At 41.5% G+C, this 26,104-nt stretch overlaps 1 protein-coding gene and 1 non-coding gene across 5 annotated transcripts in view; both read left to right on the top strand.

Annotated features, from left to right (window-relative positions):
* Positions 1-26,104, top strand: part of CTNND2 (catenin delta 2) — a 930,783-nt gene that overhangs the window by 606,084 nt on the left and 298,595 nt on the right. The window lies entirely within an intron of this gene.
* LOC118893702 lies at positions 15,131-15,235 on the top strand. Its single transcript, XR_005019553.1, has one exon. It is a non-coding gene; the product is annotated as a U6 spliceosomal RNA (small nuclear RNA).

The following is a 26,104-nucleotide window of genomic DNA, read 5'->3' as shown; positions in this document are numbered from 1 at the left end:
TTTTTTTTTTCACTGTGAGTATGTGACAACAAAGAATATAACAGCTACAAGAACAGTTTGATGTCACTGGCTTGAATGCTGCAAAGGAAGGTACCAGCAATTTTACCCACCGTTGCTTCTGCAGCTTCAGTGGAAATGTCAACAAAGTTGAAAGTACAAATAAAATCTTAGTGGCAATCTGACAGTAGTCTTATAGAGTCCCAGAATGGGGTTCCTGGACCGGATTTTGAGAACTGCCCCTCTAGATTAGCCCCGGTCTGTACTGGTGTGAGGACTGCTTTCCCTCAAAGAGAGTTTTACAGAAAAACTCACAACTCTCCCCTGGGATATTTAAAACAAACAAACAAAAAACAAACTACACATTTCTTTGAGTAGTGTTTAATGCGTAAAGAAAAGGCAGTTATGTTCTATATTTAGTAGTTTACATCATTCCTCTCTTTGAAATAGCGAGCAAATGTTTGGGTTGTTGGTTGCTTTTTCATTCATTCACACACTGCATATTAAGACCAAATATAAATTTTGAAATGTGTTCAGAATTTAATTTTCCTTATTTGTGCACAGCGTGATGCTACCATTTTAATTTCTTTTAGCAATAGCGTGTTTGCCTCATAAAAGAAACAGTAAAAAATGTACAGCCATCATGTTTGGTTTGTTTATGATTCATTTCAGTTTAAATAATACATCTGATAAATTAGATAAAGATAAAGTTGCCTTTGGGACCTTTCAGTGAACGTGGGCTTGTCTAAAATAAAATGAATTATTTTATTCAAGTTTCTATTTCCATGCAGCACCTACCTGAAGGAATATCTTAAGTGGAAACTCTATAGTGTAGAGAACTGAAGCTGTGTGAGTGCCACCTGTGTGACCTTGTCCCAGCCTGGGAAGGTGTCAGAAGAGGTCCTCCAGGGGCCAAGAGTAGAGTGGATATGAGCTTGAGTTTTGGAATCACAGATGCTTTGGTTTGCTCTGCTATTTATATCCGGGAGACGGCCTCAGTACTTAATTTTTCTAAGCATTTGTTTCTAGCTGTAAAATGGGGTAATGGTGGTGTGAACCCCTAACTGTAGGTGACCCCCTGGCTACTATGAGCATTAAATAACTGTCAGTCTGAAAAGCCTCCCAGCACATTGGCTGGAACTCAGCGTATTAGTTTACTAGGGCTGCCATAGCAAAGTGCCACAAACTGAGGGGCTTCCATGATAGAAGTTGACTGTCTCCCAGTTCTGGAAGCTGGAAGTCTGAGATCAAGGTGTTGGCAAAGTCACGATCCTTCTGAAGGCGCTAAGGGAGGATCCTCTAGTAGCTTCAGGAAACTCCAAACTGCACGTGGCGTTCTCCATGTGTGCACGTGTGTGCCCGGATGGCCCCTTGTTACGAGGACTCTAGCCAATCATACTGCATTAGGTGGACTCCATCCACCTTACTGCAGGATGACCTCAGATTAACTAATTGTGCCTAATAAAGATGCATTCTGAAGTACTGGGAGTTAGGACTTCAACAGATGAATTGGGGGGGATACAGCTGAACCCATAACATTTAGTAAACCCTCAATAAATGTAAGGTTTTGCAGTTGTTGTTTTGCTGTTATATTGCAACGCAGGTAACTCTTAAATGGTGAGTAGGAGAGGTTGGAACTGAGGACGATTCTGAGGTTCTAGTTTTGACAACTACTGGATAGATACATAACTGCCATAACGACCGATGGAAACTCAAAAGGAGGAGCAGAGTTGGGGGGGAGGAGGGGGAAGTGGATGGGTCAAGGGTGTGCATTTTTTTGTAATTTAGGAACATTTTATATATCTGGTTGGTATATCAAGTAAAAATTGTAATGAAATCCTGAAGAAGAAACATGGGATTAAGGTAAAATTTTGCCAATCATCAGAAAATAAAAGTTTTGTCTGTGTATTACGTACAGATGCTTTCATTCATTCCACAGACACTCATCAACTGCTTATTCTGTACCAGGCATTCAAATAATTTTTGTTGCAAGTTATCAGGTATTTGGGGGGGTTGGGGGAACTAACAAGTTGTAAAACTAGAGACATGTTTGGAGAAAAATGAATAGACTAGTTTGACGGTAGCCACAAGGGAATTCAAGAGATTCATCTGGAGAAGTAGGTTGGAGCCAGGTAGTAGAGGACCAGATTTTTTTTCTTTAATTGTTTCCCTAAAGGCCATGGGAAAGCATTGAGGGCTTTGCGCAGGTAATTGGCATGCGCAAGGCTGTATTTTCGGAAGACTGATCTGGAAGTAATTGTGTAATGGATTGGAAGTGGTGGGCACTGGCACGGGGAACTCAGGAGATGATCAGATTCACCCACAGGAAAGGGATAAAACAGGGACCAATGAATACGAGAAACCCATGGAGGAAATCATGATGGTATTTGGAGACTGAACGTAAACAGGGAGAGGGCAATTGAAATTTACTCCAGAATTTCTAGCCTAGGATAATGGGAAAACCTGGTATTGCTGAAGAAGAATTGAGAAAGGGAAGTCCAGAGGGGAAACAGATTTGTGGGAAGAAGCCATTTGCCTTCAGTTAACACCACACACCGGGTGGAGGAATCCCACTCAGAGGGAACCCGGGTCAGAAGCAATGACCCCGTGATGTCAGAGAAGAACCTGAAACCAGCCATTAAACACGTCGTTCCCTGAAGATGGCTCATACTTGCTGCCTCTGTCTTAGCTTCTCTGCTAAGTATCCAACTTCTCTCTCTCCAGTAGCTTAACTTCGTCTGTCAGGACCCTAAGGTAGGCGAAATGTTAATTCCCTGGGACTCTGCTCCAATCGACAGCACCATTAAACCGCACAAAACCAGCTGCCATCACACGTCCCATATTTGGGGCCCAGCGTATCCTGCTTTACTTTATTAAGTTAAAGTAACAACTGAGGTTACTTTTTGTTAAACCCATAAGAGTCTTTTAAAAAGACTCAGATTTTCATTTATCTCTTTTCATGTGGAAGAGGGGTCTGAGCATGAGGGATGATGTCAGAGATTACGTAGAAAGACCAATGTTGGGTAAAACAGATGTTCTCAATGGAACATATCCTTTTATATGATCCTTTTATAGTTTTTAAAAAGCCCTCTCTGAAGGTCAGTTCTGGTTGCATTCAGGATCATCTGTTCATCTGACATCATGAAATTAGGGGTGTTTATTCATATGAGGTCATGTATGTATGGATAAAATGTAACTCAAAATAAAAGTGATTATTTGAAGGAATAAAGACATGGTAGAAGTAGAAATGGTCCAAGACAAGTCATCATCTTTATTGTGGAAACTGAAGGTGGGTGTGGAATGCACTATCATTGACTACGTGAGCAGCAAATCCAAAGTGCTGAGAAGAAAGACATAGTCACGTGTGGTTAATGGAGCTCTTCTTGGGCCAGAGCATCCTGTTAGGTACCTCACAGGCAGTTCTAAACAAAATTAAAAAGCTACTTTTGTTCTCATATAGCTTAAAATCTGGTTTAAGGGATGAGATGGAAATTTGAATTACTTCAAGAGACTTAGGCAGTAAGAGAGTGGATCTTTGCTCACGAGTAGGGGCAAGTGCTACAAATGAATATTGTAAAACCATGGATAACATGGATAACATGTAAAACCATGTAATCTCCATGAAAATGGAGATACACTCCAGGAGTGTGCAGTAGACACTCATCAGTTTCTGTGTCCAGAATAATAGCTCCCTCTCTTCTGGAAAAGGTGTATCTCTGTGCTCCATCCACGTGGTTGCCAGGGGAGCAGCCGTTTTCTGAGGCTGCGGGAGGATGGCGACTTGTTCCAGTGGCGACCAATCAGGGCCTCCCCCCTGCTGACGGTGATGCGCCACGATTCAGCACCTCACCCAGGCGGAGCCATGGCAGCCGTTCCCTGGAAATTCTGGACTTGGGACCAGGTAGGCTGATGTGCATTTATCTCTGGTGGTGAAGAGTGAGGAGCCGGAAGCAGGGGAGTCCTTAGAAGAGATGAGGGGCAGCCTTTGGAGAGAAGCAGCGATGGGGACCTGGGGGAGAGGGGCCCTGAGGCTCCTCTGGAGCCTGCTCTCTTGGAGGTTACTGAAGCCCGATGATAAAGTCCCCTGGCCTGGGGAGCCACTGTTGTTGTTTGCTTGCGTGTTGTTTTTTTCCTCTTGTGCTGTTGGCACTTGCAACCAAAGGATTCTGATTAATACAGAAGCGCACCTCAGAACCTGATCTGCAGGAGAATGAGTCTGTCCTCATCGTGCACTCTTTGGAGAGCGAGGGGTTGCTCTCTTGTGAGTGGGCTATGAATAACTTTCCCAGCACTCAACTGGTGTTCTTTTGACCGAATCCAGTTAGATAAAGAAGATGCCAGATGCCATATGCATTAGAATGTGTAGAATGTTTTCATTGTGCTACTAGGTAGTTGCTCTCCCTTTGAGAAATGGCATCAGAGCCCGAGGTCAGGATATGGGCACCTAGGAGCATCTGAGTGAAAATGTAAAAGACAGGATATATTTTATTCCTGTCGTGGATGTCTGATGGTCCCCTGCGTTGTGGCAGGTACTGTGTGAGGTGCTCGGGATGCTAAAAATAACACAGGTTCCGTTCTTCAGGCACTCAGGGCCACGTAAACAGATGACAACCCCAGGATCTGATGAGACTAGAGGTGTGCAGTGACGTGGGGACACGGCCAAGGAGGAGGTCAGGCCAGGGAGGCTTCCGGGCAAGGGGAGCATTCGGGCTGAGACTGGCAGGCTGTCTCTAGCTAGACGGAGGGGACCGTTAACTCTAAAGGCACATGGTCACTTTTAGGGCAACAGAGCAAGAAGAATGGTGTAAGAAGCAGAACTGATGATTTTTTTTTAAAAGCCTAGAATATATCAGAGGTAAAGAAATTAAATTAAAGCTATATCTTTGCAACTATTTTATGACTTTATATCCTAATTCTGAATCTAAAAGTATGATACTGCTGAAAGGATATACAACATCTTAGCAAATGTATTTTCTGGAAAAAACTCATAGTTTTTCCATTTAAACTGTGTCTTCTGTTAACTACTAAAATTAATGGAATATGGACTATATAATCTGATACTTTATTATGAATCTGACATCGACACGTAAAATTCTTTGAAAGACAGAAAGGACTTCTATCATCGGATCATCTCCTCTTCATTGTTTCTTACTTTTACCAAGTAATAAAAGCAAGGCACAAAGAGCACGGATGGTATCTTCAAGCTCCTAGGAAGACTGGTCTAGACGAATGATTCTTAAGCTGCAGGTTGCAACTGATAGGTAAGGGTTTTGAAATCAATTTTGTAAAACAAGAGTCAGAGAGAAAGAGAGAATATGACAGAATGGAAGAGGTCAGATTTCATCATGTATAGTAGGCATAAAGTTTCATGACCTTTTTGTTCATTTATATACCCAGTGAATAATAAATATAAATATGCATATGTACTTGTGTACATGTACATAAGCTCTGGCTGCCAAGCAAAATGTATTTCTTAGCAAAGGTTGCAGGAAAAAAGTGGCGAAACCAGTAGTGGTCTGGGCACTGTGTCCCAGCGGAAGTGAGGTCAGCTGACGGCTCAGCTACTTGGGAAACAGCAGGATTCTTAGAATTCTGGACGGATGCTCAGGCCAGGTGACTCCTGACCACCTTCAGGCCAGCATCTCGGCATCTCATTACCGCACAGGCCCGCGGCTCCCCTCCCCACCCGCAGGCTCCCCTCCTGCTGGTACCTCAGCCGGACTTGTCCTCCTTCTCCTCTCTGACCACCCTGCTTTCACCAGGCAACCTGGCGATTCAAACCAGTTTGGTGATCTCTATTCTCTAGCGCTGGCCAAAGTTGGGACCCCTAAGAGCCACACCTGAGACAAAGACTTGGACGCAAGCGGGAGAGTGAGTCAGGGAAGGAGGGAAAATAACCTAAGCATTGACCATCAAAGTCACTGCCTTTGGCGCTGAGTGAGGGGTTGAATTCTAGGAAGCAGACGAATGCTTCCCCTAGTGGTCCAGGGAGGTGGGCTGTTTATCCACCAGCTTTCATTGGTTGTGGGTTGCCTGGGGTCATTAACTTCCCTGCGCTTCTGGGCTGTGCTTACTTGGAGCCAAGTGGGCTGCCGGGGGTTTTGGTGATGGCCCCAGTCAGAAAGTACAAGACTATGGCAGATACTCCTGTGTCATCTGAACTCACAGAGAAACGTCCCCGGCAGCAGTGGCTGAAATTAGAGGTGGGCCATGAGACACCAAGAAGCTTCTGCTCTGCCCGGTATGGCTCTCATGTCTGTCACACGATTTGGATTCGGGCGCTTTTCATCTAGTGAAATAACAAAAGGGGAGTGGAGTCCAGCATCCTGAGTCCTAACACAGCCTGCTCCTTCCAGGATGGCCATACTGACCCTACCATGGATTTTAGTTTGCAAACTTTCTGGCTTGTTCTTCTTCAGTTGGACTAATTTATCTGATACTCCCTGGAGTGTCCACATTTTTGTAGTATTAAAAAACTGTATTTACAAGCAAAAATTATTTGTTTTCTACACAAAAGAAACATTCTTTCTATCTGACTTGAATTATTTATGTCTCTTGGAAGAAGGCTGAACATAAAGGTTCATTTACATCCCTGGCTTCTCATCACTTAGGAATCCAGTAGTAAAGGCAGCCTGGGAATTGCAGACGCTGAGAACGGGAAGGATAAATCACCAAGAACTCTGGTCCCTCATGGAGAAGAGGCCCATACTGAGATGAGCTTTTCCAGAGCACACGTCTATCAGGCTGGTCTATTAGGAAATGAGGATTCGAACCCAGGTGTTTCCATAAACGTAGAGAAGATTTAGTGCCTTCGTGTCTGCCTCTGCTTTGATTAGGTTTCAACATTTTCTTTGAACCTCAGTGGAATTTAGAAGTGGCAAAATCCTAATTATAGACTTGTCAGATTTATAAGCAAATATGTGCCATGTGTGGTTTCCCAGAATTCACTTTTTTAGGCATAGATGGTTTGACTAATTGCACACACGTAGTGGAGAAGCAAGGAGGTTTTCGTTATCCTAATTAGCCCTCCGTGTCTCCTGGGACCCATGACAAGATGATGTCTTAAGCTGATTGCTGTTGTGGTTGTAAAAATAAGTGCTTTGCCATCCACTTCGCTACCTGATCATTGAAATAAGTGTTTGCTCTTTGGAGGTGTCAGGCCCTTTTCCCATCTATTCTCTTCCTACACGATGAGGGTGGCAACTTGGGAGCCTGAAACCAGGTGTTACTTCTCTACCACCCAAGAGCCATTGCTGCCTTGCAAATTCATTTATAAATAGAAGAGGAGAATTTTCAACGTAAAATCCTCTGTTTGGTGGGCAACAAGCTCAGTCATGATCTTATTCCTGTTTCTCGTTGCAGCCTTCTCTTTTATTAACACCCCTCTACTGCAGCGCTAAGCTACACCCACAGACGATCGATATCAATCCCCTCAGTGAACCCGCTGTCTCTCATTTAGGAGCCTTTAGGCAACGCTGCTTCTCTATGTGAAATGCCTTCCTGCCCCCTCTTTGTCAACAACCGTGACATTTAGAACTGTGCTCAAATGCCATCTCTTCCAGGAAGCTCTCCTTGATTCTCAGCCTGGATGAGGTGCCCCTTATAGCCCAACACACTCTGTACTACGCTTTCTGGCTTACTGCTTCTGTCCCTGCCAGGCAAGCATCCTGCTTTAAAGCCCCGTCTGTGTCTTATTTCGTGGTGTTCCCAGAACCTAGCACAGGGCCAGGCAAGTAGTAGGGACCGAAATGGACATACTTGCTTTGCTGGGGTTTCCACATTTAGCAGCGTCTGAAGTTACAATGTCCCGAACACCCCCCAAGGAACCCTTATATCTTACAGCATAGAAGTTGCTGTAGATTTATATATTTTTCATTGTACAATCGCGTATAATCAACCTGAAATATGATAATGTCCAAATTGCCCTATCCACTGTTTCTGACTCTTTTTAAAAAAGCTAGTTCTTACCCCTCAGTCCCTTCCTGCCTTCCAGGATATTTCATTTCCCTAATGAGCATCAATTAGCCTACCTCCATGGTACCTTAAATATTAGGCTATCACCATTAATTTGCCCAATGCTTATGGCAGGCAGAACTAGATATGTCAAAAGAGCTGTATACAGCCAAGCCCATTCTATAGGTTCATGTAAACTTAGTAAGTATCTGATGGCTGGCAGCCTGTGTAATAATTAACACACATACACACGTGCAACACACAAAGAAGGACTGATTTACATCACAAGGATTTTAATTAGAATTTTATTTGCATAATTGACATGGTGTTAAAATTAATTAGCAATTCTTTTTCCTGAGTCATCTTTAAAGAAATTTCTTGAAGGCACACTAGAAAACATTTTATGAGCTGTTTCTATACAAAAACAAGAACATGACTGTAGATGATTTTTAATATATCAGTGTCACTTAGTATTTGTGTTTCTTTTGGAATTCTGATCTCATAGGGCTTTAAATATACAGCAGGTGGTTCCCATGCCACATCACCTCAAAATATTGGCGTAATGTCTCATGCAAAAAGAGAAATGCCCTGCAGCCATGAATCTTGCCTACAGTAACATAATAACTCAGAATGCATTGAATTATTTGTGTCATACCTGAGTGATGTCTGACATGGTCCAGAAACCAGCACAGCATATTTTTCTCTAATTCATAATGAAAAAACACATTGTAAAGTATAATACATATTGGCAGATAAATTATTTTCTGTTACAGAATAAAAATAAAAATACAAACGACAGACCAGGAAAATGGGCAATTTGCACTGACTGTGTCAATTGATTGATGTGAAGTTTTTATTCTGATATAACACTTCAGTACAGTTTTTAGAACTGGTCCAGTGATTTAAATTATAATTGAGGAAAATCAAGTCATCTTAGTCTCATGCTGGAAAATGAGGCATATTCACTTTCCTGAAAAATGAAACTCACTTGAAATGCAACTCTCGGAATTGTCTGTCCCCCAGCACTTCTTGCATGTTAATGGGACTTTTAAACCATCCTCTGCAGTGCCATAAAGGTTGTGTATGGCCCACTCTTTATTACACTGAGAAATAAGCAGGACATCACCGTACAGCCCTAGGAATGTCATTCACTTATGTGTGTCCATAAACTGCTTTGTGCATTTGTGACATTTATATCATCATCTCTATGAGTCAGGCTTCTCCAAAGAAACAGAGCCAACAGGATGTATAGATAAAGAGAGATTTATTTCAGGAATTGGCTCATGTAATTGTGAAGTGTGGGCAAATCCAAAATCTGCAGGGTAGGTCATCAGGCTGGAGACCCAGGGAAGAGTTGTGATTTGAGTTCAAAGGCAGTCTGCTGGCAGAATTCCCTCTCCTTCCCAGAAAGTCAATCTTTTTCTTTTCAGACCTTCATCTGATTTGATGAGGCCCACCCAGATTATGGAGAGCAATCTGCTTTGCTCAAAGTCTGCTGAATTGAAAGTTAGTCTCATCTAAAAAAATACCTGCACAGAAACATCTGGGATAATGTTTAGCCAAATATCTGAGTATCATGTTGACACATAAAATTAACCATAACAACATCATACTACATAGATATAGATATGAATGTATAGATCTACCTAAACCATAGATATAGATATGGATATACAGATCCACCTAAACCTTGCATTTTTGACTCAACCTTGTTGAGATTTATCCACATAAACGTATGTATACATACTTCATGCATTTTTTTCTGCTGTGTCGTATTCCATGGCATGCATAGACTGCAATGTATTTATCTGTTCTCTGATTGATAGATATTTTGATGGTTTCCACACTCTTCTTTGTGAACATTTAGCAAGTAAAGACTGTCCTTGTATGTGTGTCCTTGGACAAATATGGGGCATTGAAATTGTTGGACCAGAGGGATGTGCATCTTCAAATTTAAGAGCTCCCTTTCATTTGTCGTCTGAAATGGTTGTGCCAGTTGACACTCTCACTATCAGTTAACAACAGTTCCCGTTTCACCCCATATGTGCCAACTCTTGGTATTGTCAGCCTTTTAAATCTTTGCCCATTTGATGGGTCTGTTGTTTCAATTTGCATTTCCTCAGTTATCCCTGAAGTTTAGCATCTTCAGAGTTGGTAGCTGTCTGAGAATTGCCTGTTCACACCCTTTCCCATTTTACTATTGGATTAAGAGTGAGGGTGCTGGAAGCAGCACCTGAAGGTATTTTTTAGATGAGACTACCACCTGGGTGTAGATCCCACACCTCTAATTGTGCGCTCTTGTACAAATTTAATCTTGATTGTCTGTAGTTATAATCTTTAAAATGAGACTAATACAATTATCTACCTTGTTAGAGTTGTATGTTCTTAATAAATTACAACACGTACAGTACTTAAATGGGCTTGGTGTTCAGTAAAGGAAAGCCATTATTAATAAAAATAGGAGATATTTATACATTCTTGATGTTATCTTGATTCTAATATATTCTCCCAACTTATGACATGTCTCTTAATGGGTTTTTTTTTTTTGCTTTTAAATTTTAATGTATTCATATTTTGTTCTTCCTATGTCTAAGAAATCCTCCCCTCAGCTAAGTTCATAGTATCATTCTCCTTTATTTTCTTATTAAAATATTTAAGATTTAATTCTTCAGATTTGTTCTCTAATGGATCTTGAACTTATTGTTGTGTATGGCGTGAAGTAGGGATCTAATTTTATTTTATTTTTCATATATATTTTTTTTTAAATTAATTAATTTATTTAGTTTTGGCTTGTTGGGTCTTTGTTTCTGTGCGAGGGCTTTCTTTAGCCGTGGCAAGCAAGGGCCACTCTTCATCGCGGTGCGCAGGCCTCTCACCATCGCGGCCTCTCTTGTTGCGGAGCACAGGCTCCAGACGCGCAGGCTTAGCAGTTGTGGCTCACGGGCCCAGCTGCTCCGCGGCATGTGGGATCTTCCCAGACCAGGGCTCGAACCCGTGTCCCCTGCATTGGCAGGCAGACTCTCAACCGCTGCGCCACCAGGGAAGCCCTATTTTTCATATTAATATCAGTTTTTGGAAAGACCCTTATTTTTTCCAGCACCTTTGCCCCCTCTGATTGGTAATATTACCTCTGACTTTATAATGTGGCATCACATTATTTATCGGCATCCACCTATGCTCTCTTATTAACACTTACATCATGGTGTGTATTCGTAAAGATTTTTAAAACCACGTTGTGCTTAACATATATGTACAGGTCTGCCTCCCCTCCCACTCCCAGAAATACACCCCAGCTTTCAGTTCCCAGCTACCTTCTTCATTCCTGTGGGCAGCAGGAGAGACCCCAGGGCTCATAAGAACTACTGAGGACCCAGGTTGGGAGGGGAGGGGAGGGGAGGGATGGATCAAGAGGAGGGAGCTTTATCTCAGGCCCCCCTGCTCAAAGGCACCAGTTCTAATGCTGTCATGCCCCGTCCTTGGAGAATGGCCACCTGCCGACTACTCCCTGGAGGGCAGAGGGGAAAATCCCCCTCTTTTGGGGTCCCTAAACCTAAGGGGCAGAAAGTATGGTCTAGCACCTCACACTAGCAGCCATATCCTCCCGGTTTTCTCCTCTAATCTTTTCTAGAACTCTTTGTCCTGGTCCAGAGAGAGTTCTGGTCTCTTCCTGGCATGATGTCAACTTGTGTTCCTCCCGGTTCTGTGGCTCTCAGTAACTTCTCTAAACCAGGCTTGTGTTTGATTTACAAAGCCAAATTTTTGTTTAGCATTCCAAAAGTCTTTTTTTTCTGTCTCTTCTTCCAGTGAATGCACTCTGGCTGTCAGACTAGTGTATCCACTTCAAAAACTGTCTTTTGAAACCCAAAGTGGCTGTGAGCTTACATTGCACAAAGGGTGTAAGCTGTGTTCTTCCCTAATGCTCTGAAGCACCTACCTTTCAGTATTTCCTAAAGTTCTTAAAGGTCCTAATATTTCCAATATTTCCTAAAATTCAAGGATGGACAATACAAGTCATCCAAAAATTAAATAATAATGATACGCATAAGAATACATTGCAAAGGAAAAAAAGCATACTAGAGGAGCATTACAAGCCATATAGATTTTATTTGGTAACAGAATCAGAGACTAAAAAACTTATTACCCATTATGTGACTTTCCAATTCTAACCATTACAAACGAATTCTAAGATAGTGTCTTTTGATTTAATCCATACATACCAATGGCCACCTTATACTTCAGTCGTTGTTTTTAGGCCCAATTTAATTCTTTTCTTCTGCCACATGCTTGAACAACAAAAGGAAATACTAGCAAGAATAGTCATTTCTTTTTCAAAGGAATGTGAAATTCAGAGGATACAGATATGTGAAGTCTGTAACTGCAAAACTGCTCACCAAATAGAAGGCATTCCTCCCTAATTCGGTGGGTGGGCAGAGGGGAGATGTACATGGCAGGTGGGAGGGTTAATAAGCATAGGTGAGATCTACCAAGAGTCAGACATCAGATGTACCTGTGAGCTTTGGTCTTCCTCTGTTATTGTTCAGGAAAACTTTTAGACTGGGGCCTGTCAAAGGGAACCAGAGCTGGACAGCAGTTAAAGTGGCAAAACCAGATTTTATTCAGGAATTATTGCAACAGGGGCAAGGAGACCCCAATATAGACCTGAGCTCAATCCTGAATCCAAGAAATAGTGGGTATTTATAGCCAAGGAGTGGATGAGGAGGTCAGCGGGTGGGAAATTACTAAGAGACTGTGGAAAAAAGAAGAAAATTGTAAAGGTAACCACATTTTTGGAGGATTTTAAGACTAGCCATTGAAGATTAAATCAGGTGAGCTTGTTAGGTTGGCTCCAGGGACTTCATTTTTCACTCTTTCATCTTACAAAGATCTGAGGAGAAAAAAATGCTAGATTGCAACAAGTTTTAACATGAGTTTCCTGAGTTGTGAGTAAAAGTTCTGTGGCAAAGATATATTAGTACTTGGAGGGCACAGTAGCAGGGATATTAATTGTTGTTAGTTAAGGTTGTAGTTAAATCTATATAGCAATTAAAAAGTAATAATGTGTCAGTATTACATTTACTCATGGTTCATTGTTCTATAAGTGTTAAATGCAAGTCCACTACTCATGAAAGTCTACTTTTTATCACAATTAACCGATTCAAAAAGAGATTAAGTCACACCCACCTGGGTGCCCTAAGTCAATGTTGATTCCTAGCACCTTGGAAGACACAACAGTCATACCATAAAAGTGGGTGCCTGGGAGTGCTGGCTTCAGGTGGTCACTACTGGTCTTCCATAAACCAAGACCACAGTGGGGGCTTGAAGCTTATTAGAACCATTTTTTTTTCATTTTTTTATATAATTTTTATTGGAGTATAGTTGATTTACAGTGTTGTGTTAGTTTCAGGTGTATAGCAAAGTGAATCAGTTATACATATACATACATCCACTCTTTCTTAGATTTTTTTTCCATATAGGTCATTAAAGAGTATTGAGTAGAGTTCCCTGTGCTATACAGTAGGTCCTTATTATTTATCTATTTTATTTTTTTAATTAATTTTTATTGGAGTATAGTTGCTTTACAGTGTTGTGCTAGTTTGTACTGTACAGCAAAGTATATATATATATATATATATATATATATATATATATATATATATATATATATATATATATCTGTCTCCCCTCTTTTTTGGATTTCCTTCCCATTTAGGTCACCACAGAGCATTGAGTAGAGTTTTCCCTGAGCTATACAGTCAGTTCTCATTAATTATCTATTTTATACATAGTATCAGTAGTGTATATATGTCAATCCCAATCTCCCAATTCATCCCACCCTCCTCCTTTCCCCCTTGGTGTCCATACATTTATTCTCTACGTCTGTGTCTCTATTTCTGCTTTGCAAATAAGATCATCTATACCATTTTTCTAGATTCCACATACATGCATTAATATACCATGTTTGTTTTTCTCTTTCTGACTTACTTCACTCTGTATGACAGTCTCTAGGTCCACCACTTTTTAACAGGTGCTTTTAAAAGAGTGCTTTTTGAAAGGACACATGATTCTCTGGCTCATAACATTCCCCACATCAGGTATTTCTTTCTAGAAGGGAGACTAGTATACCAATGCCCAACCCTCTTGAGTCTCCCTATTAATATACCTTCTTTGGTGATTTAAAAATCAGTATTTTTAGGGCTCTGAAACTACTTGGTATGATACTTTAATGGTGGGTACATGTCACTATACATTTGTCGAAACCCATAGGTTGTACGTCATCAAGAGTGAACCCGGGTGTAAACTGTGGACTTTGGGTGATTATGATGTGTCAGCATTGGCTCAACGTTTGTAACAAATGCTGCCACTCTGGAGGGGATGTTGATAAGCAGAGATGCTATGCAGGGGTGGGGGCAGGGGTCGTAGAGGAAATCTCTGTACCTTCCACTCAGTTTTGCTAATGAACCTAAAACTCTCTAAAAAACAAAGTCTATTAAAAAACAAAAACAATTCAGTATTTGTTTAATATCTGCTTTGTGCCCGTCACCCCGCTGGGTGTTGGTGTAGAAAGGTTGGAAACATCAGACAGAAGGCTTGACTTGCCACCTCTTGAGCATCCAAGAACGTTGACTGCTGCTGCTGCTGGGACGGAGCTCCCTAGCCCATAACCCCCGCCCCATGCTGAGTGCCCAGCTCACAGCCAACCCCACCAGCTTGTCGGCCGTGGTCATGAACCATCTGAAGAGAGGATTCTCCAACCCCAGCTGAGTCTCCCCACATTACACAGCCTGGAGCAGAGATGATCTGTCCCTGCTGAGCCCTGTCCAATTAGATTTGTCAGCAGAATAAATGATTGTTGTTTCAAACTACTGAGTGTTGGAGTATTTGTTAGGCACTATGTTATGGGCTGAATTGTGTCCCCCCAAATTCATGCTTTGAGGACGTACCCCCCCAGGATCTCAGAATGTGACTGCATTTGGACATAGGGTCTTTGAGAAGTGATTAAGTTTAAATGAGGTCATTAGGGTGGGCTCTAATCCAGTAGGATCGGTGTTCTTATAAGAAGAGGAAATTTGAACATGAAACACCAGGGATGCACAGACCCAGAAGAAAGGCCGTGTAAGGACGCAGAGAGAAGAGGTCTATCTACAAGCCAAGGAGAGGGGCCTCAGAAGAAACCAACCCTGTGTTCGCTTCAGCAGCATAGATACTAAAATTGGAAGGATACAGAGATTAGCGTGGCCCTTGGGCAAGGGTACCCTTGCAAATTCATGAAGCATTGCGTAGTTTTTGGTGCTGAGCATGCTGTAGTGTGACCAGAAGTCAAATTATAAGGTACACATAAACTTACGTAAACCAGTGTTACCTCAATTTAAAAAGAAGAAGAAGAAACCAGATCTGCTGACACCTTGGTCTTGGCTGGACTTCCAGCCTCTAGAACTGTGGGAAAACAAATGCTCATTTTTTAAGCCTGTGGTATTTTGTTACGGCGGCTCTTGCAAACTAATACACACGATAGGAAAACAGATTCAGTCTCCAAGGTTTGACTTTATTTGTACAATCCTTCAAGTGTTTGCTATTGGCCATTCGTTTCCTGTTGCTTCATGGATGCGTTTCCTATGATTGAATGATTTCAGTAGCACTAACACCTTTCATGGGGTAACAACGTCAGTCAGTTAAAGGGAACATTTTATAAAAGCTGGTGGATTTTCTGAACTTCTCCTAACACGTGGCTTACCCAGACCTCTTCTAGTCAGTAATGTAAACATACATGACCTTTCCTTTCCCTCACTGAACCTATCTCCTTGGGAATTCATTGGGCTTGGGTAATTATTTCTGAAAGGTGAAGAAAACATTTGCCCCAAGGAACAAAGAGCTGCTATTAAAAGGCTAAAGAGATAAAATGTTTGATACAATGTTTTTTGCAGTCAACTAGCTACACGTTCATTAATTCTGATTTATCTTGAGGATTTCACATGTGGTAATCGGTAGGTACTATTTCAAAGAGGATAAATCCTGATATTCTTGTTACTTGTTGGCCACCACTCTCTGGGTGACGCAGAGCTGTTTCACCTGCTCCGAACCTGGGTCAGGAGTGAACCTTTCTCCAGCCAGCGCCATCCACATCCATTCCTGTTTGCTCATTGCTGTGTCCTGGGAGTTGAAGACACACAATTGAAGGGGGGCGGGGGTCTGCAGGAGGAGGAGACTGGGCTGGTTAACAGAGTATTCAGGGCAGAATGAAACCTCCAGAGAAAAACTGGGGGGAAGGAAGAGACCCAAAGGACACAACTGAAAGCATTTGGTGATTGTAACAGAGTGTGTAAGAGAGGAACATGCAAGTAGACACTTTAACCTATTGCTGTGGACTGAATCGTGTCTTCCCGAATGTATATGTTGAAACCTAAACCCCCCTGCATGTGACTGTATTTGGAGATAGAGCCTTTGAAGAGGCAATTAGGTTAAATGAGGTCATAAGGTAGAGCCCTGGTCTGATGGAACAGGTGTCTTTGTAAAAGAGGAAGAGACACCAGAGCTCTCTCTCTCCCCACCCTGTGAGGATGCAGTGAGAAGGCTGCCGTCTGCAAGCCAGGAAGAGAGCCCTCACCAGAACCCAGTCAGGCTGGCACCCTGACCTTAGACTTCCCAGCCTCCAGAACTGTGACAAATTATGTCTGCTGTTTAAGTCACTGAGTCTGTGGTCCTTTGTTAAGGCAGCCCAAGTAGACTAAGACATCTATTATTCCACCCATGATACTGGTCTGCTTTTAGTACATTGGTATTAATACTGGCTGGCCTCTGTGTGTCCCTCTCCATATGCAGTAAGGTATTTCTGGATTGTAAGTATCTGAAATTTACAGTAAGTGCTGCTTATAGAGATGAGGGGGAGGGGAAAGCAGATATAAGTTACATAATAGAAGACACCAGACTTTTAACCTGAGTGTGGCTGCGTCTCTTCCTCCATGTGAGATGAGGCACCAAAGGGATTAAGCATCAGAAGGGCAGGACCTTACTTAGCTCTGGGGTGGATTGCTCTGACTACCTTGAAAGTAGACTCCAGGGGGAAGATTCGAAGCAGGGAAGCTTGCTGTTGAGGAGGCCGCTGCAGAAATCTGGGGTAGGGATGGCGGTGGCTTAGGCCAGTGTGGTGCAGGGCTGGGGGTAAGGAGTGCTCAGGTTACAGGTATATTTTGAAGGTAGAGGAGACAGACTTGGCTGGCATCTCAAAGCAGGCTTTAGGCCCAGGCGGCTGCGAGATTGGGGCTGTCATTCACTGAGATGCCGGAGATGGTGAGGAGAACAGTTCTGGAGGCAATTTCACAGTCACCGTTGGGTCACGTTAAGTGTGAAATGTCACATAAACGTCTGAGGGCAGAATCGCAGAGGCTCCAGTAGCGAATTCTGGAAGACAGATAGTTCTGGATTGGCAGTGTAAACCCAAGGGTCATTTGTGTACGGAATCAAGCAACCATACTTTCTCAGATGCCCAAGATAATCCAATGCCATTTTTACCCCCAGTGTAATTATCCAACAAATTTCATCATCAGTTTAATCTACCCCTAGTCTGATTAAAATCATGAGATGAGATGGGAGCACCATGGCAGGGGGTGAAGATAAAGAAAAGAAGAGAACCGGGATGAGCCCTGGGGATGCCGCCATTTAGAGGTCAAGCGATGAGAGAGGGCCAGCAAAGGAGACAGAGAAAGGGCCTGTGAAAGAAGGTGACCAGGAGAGTGTCAGGTCCCAGAAGACAATGTATTGAGAAGGTAGGATGACCAGTGTAGGGCCTCCCCCCCCAGGCACAGCCCTTGGGCGTCTTCTCTGTCCATCTTCATTCATTTCCCCGTGAGCTCATCCAGGCTCGAGGCTTTCATGACCAAGGTGTATGTAGACTCATCTGCTTACACCTTGAGCTTCCTAACTGGCCTCCCTACTTCAATCTGTGCCCCCGCCCCTGTCTCCTCTCCTGACAGCAGCCACGTAAGATCTCCACAGATGTCACCTCCTCATCAAAGTCTCCCCTGGACACTGGCTTTCATGGCAGCCCTTTCCCCATTTCATTTCCTGTTCGTTCTCTTTAGCACGTAGGAATATTGGAGGTACTTTCATGTCTCCCCTACTGCTCGCCTCACCCAAAGGATGTGAGCTCCATGGAGGAAGGACTCTTTCTCTATTTATTTCCCTGCCTGGCACATAATAGGTGCTCCATGAATATTTGTGGAATAAATGAATGACAGAAAAAGAAACAGGACCTGTGAAGGAAGCCCAGCGAGTAGTCAGAGGGGGGAGGGAGACAAGGATGGTTCAAGTGCGGACACTGATGGAAGGAAAGCTCATCCATGTTGCGAAGAGGTTGAGTGGAATGGCGAGTGCACAGAAGCCCTGGGTTTGCCGGTCCCTTGAGACCACTGTCGGAGATGTCCAGGTGGAGTGGCACCGAGAGAACTGAGCTGATGAGAAATTAAGGGGCACATGATGGTTGAAGGGGCCGGTGGACGATGCGGGGCCGTGTTGAGAAGATGCTGGGGCAGAACAGAGGCGCTGGAGTGGAGGGGAAATTAGCAAGCAAAGCGGTGAACCGGGTGGGATGCAGGGAAGCGAGGACAGCCTTTCGGCACAGGTGCAGATGTGGAGGTCCACTGAGGGGGAGGGGAGCACGGCTGAGGCTGAGGTTGGGCGTCCAGGGCGGAGGGAGCACAGGGGAGCTGCCATCTCCCAAGTGCAACAGCTTTGAAGCAGAAAGGCCCAGAGCAGCTACATCACGGCCGACCACAGCAGTACCTGGAAACTGGCCCTTGCGGTTTCTGGGACTCAAGCTGTTCTACGGTTCTTTTCTTTTTTTAATTAACACATGAGTTCAACACGTTTTATTTTTTAAGTCAATTATTTATTCTTCCTTAAAGAGGGAAACTATAAAAGCAGAAAAAGAAAAAAACCCCAGTAATTTCTGTTGCTCATAATAAAAACGATAGTTTTAAATGCTTACGTTTTCTTAAAGAATGTTAGAGAACCAGCATCCCTGTTGAGTTGTATGCTTAGATTATGCTCTTAGGATTATTGTTTAAATCTTTTCTCCCACTGCTCCAGGGGAGGAAAAAAAAAGGCAAGGGGCACTTTCAAGTAGTTCTGTACATTAAAGAATATTTTTTCATTCCGTGGTTTTCTTTTTCTCTTCAAAAATATAGTGTATTTGCTTCATAGGGCTGCCATAACAAGTTACCCGAGAGCTGAGAGAACTATATTCTCTCACAACTCTGGAATCCATAAATCTGAAACCACGGTGTCAGCAGGGCCACACTCCTTCCAAAGGCTCTAGGGGAGGGTCCTTCCTCTCCTCTTCCAGATCCTGGAGGCTCCAGGGGCTGCTTGGCTTGGGGCTGCATCCCTCCCATCTCTGCCTCTGTCTTCACGTCACCTTCTTCCCTATGTGTCTGTCTCAAATTCCTCTCTCTTTTCCCTTATGAGGACACCAGTCATTGGACTGAGGGCCCACTCTAAATCCAAGATGGTTTTGTGTTGAGACCCTTAAATACGTCTCCAAGGACCCTATTTCAAATAAAGTCACATTCATAGGTACTGAAGGTTAAGACTTGGGCATATCTTTTCAGGGGCCCCTTTGCAACTCACTATGTGTCGTTTTGTAATTTGAGATGTGATTTATTTCTTGTGTTCATTGTTATTTTGTGTTCTGGAGAGTTGCATCAGTTAAAATAACTATATAAATAAATAAAGTAGTTTTCAGTTTCAAAGAAACAACTAAGTCCATTCTTTAATTGTATTTTCTAGATCATGTGTAAGGAATGGATGACTTGGGAATTAAAATCAGATATTCAGCAGTCTGCAAACTGTATGTTTCTCTTGCTGATGGTAAATCGACTAGAAAACACAGTTAGGAGAATGTCTTTTGAAGAAATATGTTTTGTTCAGCACATTCTCCACGGATTGGCACAAAGTAGAATCCTGATTAATTTGAAGTCATGTCGAACTTCAGTTCTGCTTGTTTCAAATGATTGTTTCCCTTGAACGTTAAGCTGTAGGAGTTTGTGAATACGCTGGGAACAGAGACGTTTAAGATGTGTGGTGTAAGGGGGAGGGAATGATGTTTATTATGCATCTACTTGATGAAAAGTGCTCTCACCCTGGAATTTCATTCATTATCAGAGCAACTCAGGGAGATGGATTGAGTCTGTCCTGTCTCATTGTCGAAGTGACTGAGAACCAGGATGTGTCCAGGACACGGCCCAGCGCACAGCTAGGAACCAACAAAGGCAGGATTTGGAGTGTGAAGGCAGAGCAGAGGTCAGTTTTGTTGCTGTTATGACTTCACCACCTACCCGCCCGTGAACCTGAGTGCTGATCAAGAGATGGGGCTGTGAGGGTGTTGAGAGCACCCGCCTCTGGCACAAGATGCCAGGTTTTGAAACCCATCTGTGCTGCTTGCTTGCTCTGTGACCTTGGGTTACTTCCTATGTGCCTCAGTTTCCCCGTCTGTAAAGTGGGGATGATATTAGCGCCTCCCTCATAGAGTTGTGTGAGGATTAACTGGAGGGATTTATACATAAAGCACTTGCGACAGTGACAGGCACTTAGAAGCCCTGTTGAGCACACCTGGTCCCACCCTTCTCTCACCAGGGTACATTTATTCAGGTAAAGAGTGTGTGAGTCGGTCCTTTCACCTCACCTTCAAATCCTGTATCATGAGATGGCTAAAACTGGTGAAACGCCCTACGAGGACCAAATGCCAGTTAAGCCCAACAGGTACTGTTTTTATTTCAATACAAAGATTTTTGAGCTTTGCGTTAGCTATTAACAAACAAATTTTTAGTGTTTTTTTTTTTAGAACTTTCTTGTACATCTGTAGTTCTAAATCTGCCTAATTCTGTCATTGAAAACCAACTCTTTGTTCAACAACAAAAACAACCTTTGCTTGGAAAAAGAAAAAAAAAAAGAAACACTATTTTTATCAGAGGCTTAAGGGCAAAAATGAGCTATAGCATTTTATGCAGGGAGAAAATAATCATTAATTATTAGACTTGATTATTTGAGTTTAGAATCTATTTCCAGAGGGAGCATATTTAATTTAATCTATGTGCCAAGACTGTGCTAAATAAACCTTGAACAAATCTTGTTCCAGGGAAATTTTTAACATGTTCTGTTGCTTTTTTTTTTTTTATATCAACTAGCTTTTTTTGTGGAAATAGTTTTATTTGTTTCTGAATGTTGGTTTTCAAATTACTTTCCAAAAGATGTTTGTAATTTGACGTTGAGGATGTGTTTTTCATGCATAGTTTTCTCTAGCATTTTTACTGATGTACCAATAGTTTTATTTGTTTCTGAATGTTTGTTTTCAAATTACTTTCCAAAGATGTTTGTCATTTGACATCGAGGATGCTTTTTTCATGCATAGTTTTCTCTAGCATTTTTACTGATGAACCTCACTGTCTGTTCACATGAAATGGGGATTTAACAACATAGTAGTTTTATAAGAAAAAGTTATTATGTATTGTTAAAACAGACATACAACCAACAAAAATTTAATAAGGACCCAAAGCAGACATACAAATTGCCACACATAAATAAACCCGAAGGCCTTAAAAACAAGGCTTAGATTAATATGTCATGTGAAAATTAAGATTTTCATGAAGTTGTAAAATATCGTCCACAGGATAAGTAAAACCATCAGTGATCATGCCAGTAAGGTACACCTTGGCTCACCCCCTAGTTAAAACGCAAACAAGGGATGAATATTGATGAAGATCGTTGTTTAAGGTTTTCCATTAAGCGTGTTCTAAAGAGAAGTATTTATGATGATTGGAAAGAGGGAGAGAAAGAAACAGGAGCAATCAAGGTAAAACATGGCAAAAATTAAAAGCAGAAAACGTAAATACTCCCCAGAAAATCTTTGTATTTATTCAAATTGTGTTTGTTGAGTGCTAAATTTTAAAACCTTAATACCCAAAAGGGCAACACATCTTTTTCAGGGAAACTTCCTATGTATCAGGGTAGAGTAAAACTTTTTTTTCTAGTGGAAAATGTACACAGAGGGAGCTCAACCATGTTCCTTCATGTCCACCTAAAAACAAATGAGAATTTCTGAAATGTAATAAACATGAGGTTGTTCAATAGCCCCATTTATCTGGACCCAGAAGTGGCAGTTATCCAGAGTGCAGTTGCTATGGTGAGGAGACAGGAAGTGCTCCTTTTACTGAGATGCTTATTAAGTAGACCGTCTCCTGCTGCAGCTCTGTGCGCCTCCTGTGACATCTCCGGACTAGGCGAAAAGTAATTTCATTGAAAGAAAAGCCCAATTTCCCTTTGAGCTTATGGATCTTAATAAAACAAAAGCAAAGTTATTTTTAACAAAGGCATCTGAGTTGCCTTGGCTACAGAGAGATTCTCCTCTTCAGGGGAATGGTTTTCCCTAGAACCAAAGGGATAATTTCACATCCAGAGCCGGGGAGTGCGGTGAGGTAGGGTGGGGAATTCCTGCACTAGTCATGAACCTGGAGCATCTATCACCTGTGTGCTCACCTGGGTACCAGAGTGTGGTTAAGGCTGCAGTCAGATCACTGTTTAGTTAATACTGATTAGTATTAATATAAATCATTATAACTATTTAAAAATGACACTCTAATGCATGGGTCAGCAAAGTTTCTGTAAAGGGGTCAGATAGTCAATACTTTAGCCTTTGTGGGCCAAGGGGCAAATCGAGAATATTATGTAGATACTTATATAAGAAGAGAGGAAACAAATTTCTACAAAATTATTATTAATGAAATCCAAAATGTAATAAAATGTTAATAATAATGTTTTTTAATAGATGTCTGTCAATAAGAATGAGATTATTTGGGGGAGAGAACATTTCGTGTAATTGGACTTCAAGATTTTAATGTTCCCTCTCATCAAATTTATTGTAACTGCCTGTCTGTTAAAGCCATTTCTAGCTGGCAGGCCATACAAACACAGGAGGTGGCCTGGATTTGGCCCAGGTACTAACCCTGCTCAAACATATTGTTGATTTTATGTGCTCATGGTTATAATTCAGGTATTCTTCTCGTAAATACAAAAGTTGATATTTTGCCCTTATATGTTTTAGTAAGGTAGCCCTTTGAGTCTAAGTGATTAAAATGAATTTCTATATTTTTATGAAATAGATGCATCCTACCTATAGAATCTCCTATATCTATCTATCTCTTATAGAAGTCAGGAGTCCATGGCCTGATTGGATTAGTACAGTTTTGTTTTCCAAATGGGGACCACCTATGAGTGAGTAGTCAAGTCAATTTAGAGGGTTTTGACCAGCATTTAAAAGATTGAATAGGACAGACTAGAATGATGACAACGCCCATAGTAAGGAAAGTTTGGTTTGGTGTCTTGGAAAAGTGGTGTCAGACATGTGAGTGTGTGTGTGTGTGTATGTCTGTGAGTCTAAGATATATTTTTACTGTGGGTCTTAATGCAAAATATATGCAAAACGCTGAGAAGTATTTCCTTTCCCAAAATAATACATTCAAAAAAATCTCCTAGATGCTGACAGAGTAACAACATTGTCAAATACCTCCAGCTATTCGATGCTAATAAATTATGTCATAACTGATGGGTATAAATTAATTTGTGTGGCTATAGCGTAGTGTTTTCCACAGTAGACGTTGAGTGATCAGAGGAAGAAATGACATAATTCTGTCAAGAAAATAATGTCACATTGCTGTAAGTGTTTTCTGAATCAGTCCACAAGTTTGAGCGCAAAAATAATCTAAACTCTTCCTTTATTTGTCAGGAATTGGTATTATAACTGCATGTCCTTGTTAGAAAATGGAAATTATAGTTGTAAAAAAAATATTTTTAAATATTTTAGTTCGCATTCTGAAAACAGCTTAGGCATCGTATTTTACACAATTTTTCTCTTTCCTTGTAAAAGTTGTTTTCTCCTTACGTTAGGTGGGATGGTTTGTATCTCAGAATGAAGTCTCTTCTCTCCGCCTCTTTATTTCAACCTCCCATTCATTTCTCATTCAGCCAGTCCTTGGTAGGGACTCATCCAGTACTTGGAGCCGAAACTGTAGGTGACATGAGATACTCAAAGGGACCACGTGGTCCTTCCCCGTGGATCATCGAAGCCCAGTGTTCCCTCTTCATTTGAATATAAAATATTTCATAAGGGCAGTAGGGCCCACCTGAGAACTGAGAGGAGCGTCCAGGTGGAAGTGGGCGGTATTGTCACTGTCACTATCGTTCTCATCATCTTCATGTGTTTCTGGAAAGTGTTTCATATGTGTGAAAGAAGGCAAGGGGCAAAGTGCTGAGTAGACCAGGAGTTTAAATAAAATTAAAGTCATCTTTCCCCCCAGTCTAACTTTAGCCTTTAAAGTTAATTATTACCCAAATTGTTAAACAAGTATGATTTTATATGCAATACTTTATATGTGATGTGTGTATGCATGATTATCTAACGCTCATATATTAATATATACATATATGTATATGCATGTATTGTACATACTTATGTACATAGATGTGTGTGTATATATGTGTCTATATACATATATATGTGTATATATGTATATATGTGTGTGTGTGTGTGTATACACACTTTTTAAAAAAAAATTAATTAATTAATTTATTTATGGCTGTGTTGGGTCTTCGCTTCTGTGCGAGGGCTTTCTCTAGTTGTGGCAAGCGGGGGCCACTCTTCATCGCGGTGCGCGGGCCTCTCACTATCGCGGCCTCTCTCGTTGCGGAGCACAGGCTCCAGACGCGCAGGCTCAGTAGTTGTGGCTCATGGGCCTAGTTGCTCCGCGTCATGTGGGATCTTCCCAGACCAGGGCTCAAACCCGTGTCCCCTGCATTGGCAGGCAGATTCTCAACCACTGCACCGCCAGGGAAGCCCACACACATTTTTTAAATTGCAGATTATGACCCCTCAGTGGGTAGTAAAATCCTTTTATTGGTCATGAATAGTGGTTTGGAAAATAATTTAATAGAATCGAACAGAGTAGAATAGAACAGAACAGAAGCTATCTAAACGCATGTATCTTAGTCAGGATACCTTTTCCCCGCTGAATTAGGTACACATTTATGTGTGCTTGGGTTTGTATGAACTGAGTTGTAAATATTTCACATTGTGTTTCATTGGAAACAATCCTGAGAGACAGCACTAAAGTCTCAGTGACAGCAGTGATTAACATGTGCCTTTTATTCTCCTAGATAGAGTGTATTTTATCACCAAGTGCCAAAGCATAATAATTAGTAGGTTACTTCCTGGAAGTGCATCACATAATTTAATTTAGATAAATATTTGTATGTTTGGTTCCACATGGCATTCACACGAACTATTATTTAGTTAGCTTTTTCTATCTGCTGGTTATTGTAGGGTTTTTTTAATCTGCTATTTTAAGCTTTCTTTCGATAATAAGGCTAAGCATTGGGTTGCAATAATCCAATAACGCCAATCAAAGAAGGTATTAAGAGACATAACCTGGTGGTGTGATGAATTGGGAGATTGGGATTGACATCTATACACTAATATGTATAAAATGGATAACTAATAAGAACCTGCTGTATAAAATAAATAAATAAAATAAAATTCAAAAATTCAGAAAAAAAAAAAGAGACATAGCCTGGAAGTATAATGTTGAACACTGATTTAGGGAGAAAAGAGCTTAATCCTCAGTAATACTGCTTCTAATGACACCATGTGTTGTTGAAGCAGGGATCCTGTATTTTTTATGTGTTACATAATCTATTGTCTCCCTGTTGCATAAAAGTCAATCCAGCCAGAAATCTGACACTGCAAAAGCGTGAGAATTCTCACAGTCCAAATATTACAATGGATTTTTTGTTTGTTTTTTACCATATTGTTTTCCTTTGAATGAATACAAAGAGTAAGCTTATAGAAATCACAATAATGTACCTGATAAGTGGCATAGTTGTTATGTGTGGTATTTCACCAACTGGTATTAGCCAATGTATACTAACTACATATAAATGCATTACTTAATGTGTGGGTCTCTGGGTATATAAATTAGTAGTTGCTTGTTAGAACTTGAGAAATAATGTAGAGGCAAAAATCCTACCATGCTTGAACTTCTTGTTTGTGAGCAAAATAAAAATAAAAACAGCCCCACGTTGGGGAAGCCTTCTAATAGGAACAAATTCTAGT

The sequence above is a fragment of the Balaenoptera musculus genome, chromosome 3 (genome assembly GCF_009873245.2).
Source record: "Balaenoptera musculus isolate JJ_BM4_2016_0621 chromosome 3, mBalMus1.pri.v3, whole genome shotgun sequence".
Lineage (NCBI taxonomy): Eukaryota > Metazoa > Chordata > Mammalia > Artiodactyla > Balaenopteridae > Balaenoptera > Balaenoptera musculus.
Note: the sequence above shows the minus strand (reverse complement) of the source record. Positions and strands in the feature narration are given on the sequence as shown.